Source organism: Bison bison, unplaced genomic scaffold, assembly GCF_000754665.1.
Source record: "Bison bison bison isolate TAMUID 2011002044 unplaced genomic scaffold, Bison_UMD1.0 scf7180017864302, whole genome shotgun sequence".
Classification (NCBI taxonomy): domain Eukaryota; kingdom Metazoa; phylum Chordata; class Mammalia; order Artiodactyla; family Bovidae; genus Bison; species Bison bison.
Genome location: NW_011494874.1, coordinates 1,580,185 through 1,581,196, shown reverse-complemented (window position 1 = coordinate 1,581,196; position 1,012 = coordinate 1,580,185). Strand labels below are relative to the sequence as shown.

At 53.0% G+C, this 1,012-nt stretch overlaps 1 protein-coding gene across 1 annotated transcript in view; it reads right to left on the bottom strand.

Annotated features, from left to right (window-relative positions):
- MOK (MOK protein kinase) overlaps window positions 1-1,012 on the bottom strand; it is a 44,337-nt gene that overhangs the window by 29,079 nt on the left and 14,246 nt on the right. The gene's annotated exons all lie outside the window — the stretch shown is intronic.

Below are 1,012 nucleotides of genomic sequence, written 5' to 3'. Positions count from 1 at the left end.
ATATAAAATATGTCCATTTGACATAATACTTCTTTCCATGCTCTCACTTCATAAATATAATTTTATCTGAACTCTTCACATGCACCTTTAACATCATGTTAAAGGTCCCCTTTGTTGCAAGAACAGCTTCTCGATCTAAAAGTTCTCTACAGCACATCATCTGCGCTTTGGCCTAACCTGCTTGAGGTAACATCACAGTTTTTAAATCATCTATGATACTGTCGCTAAAACTCTATTTCAGATATAAAGAGTCCCTCATATGACATAAGGCAGTGATTTTCATTTGTTCGGTAAGAATAATATGATCCATGGAGTCTAACACTTGCTGTGTGGTATTTACAAGGCTCATCTGTCCTGACATCTAACGCCACGGGGAGGTCAGACCCAGGGCTGTTGGATAAACGTGGGCCAACCTTCCGCCTCCTGCTCTCTGCTTCCCTCGGGTGACCTCCGCTGGCCTCCAAAACCAGCTGCGACTGGGGTCGGCTCAGGCAAGCGTGCTTCCCCCAGACAGTGCTGTATTGTTCTAACGACGGGGAACGATGAGCACTCAGCAGTTCAGGGCACCGCATGAGGCTCCCAACCCAAGGAGGAAGGAGAGTCCCTCTCAGGGGATGATTTGTGGGGGAAGCCCTGCCTCATTCTGAAGCCTAGAGTAGAACGCCGAGCAACGCAGAGCCTGGAATGGACCCCCGAGGGCACGAGCCTGCGGGAGGCCTGAGCCAGGCGGATGATTTGTGGGGGAAGCCCTGCCTCATTCCGAAGCCTAGAGTAGAACGCCGAGCAACGCAGAGCCTGGAATGGACCCCGAGGGCACGAGCCTGCGGGAGGCCTGAGCCGCGCCTCCTGCTGCGCCTCCCTCACCCGCGTCACCTCACCAGCCTGAGCGCTGTGTGGCATCACTTCCCGTCTGCAGCCACATTCTGAGCAGACAAGACTGCCCCCCAAATACCTCCCACACCCAGGTGGCGCTAGTGGTAAAGAACCCACCTGCCAATGAAGGAGACATGAG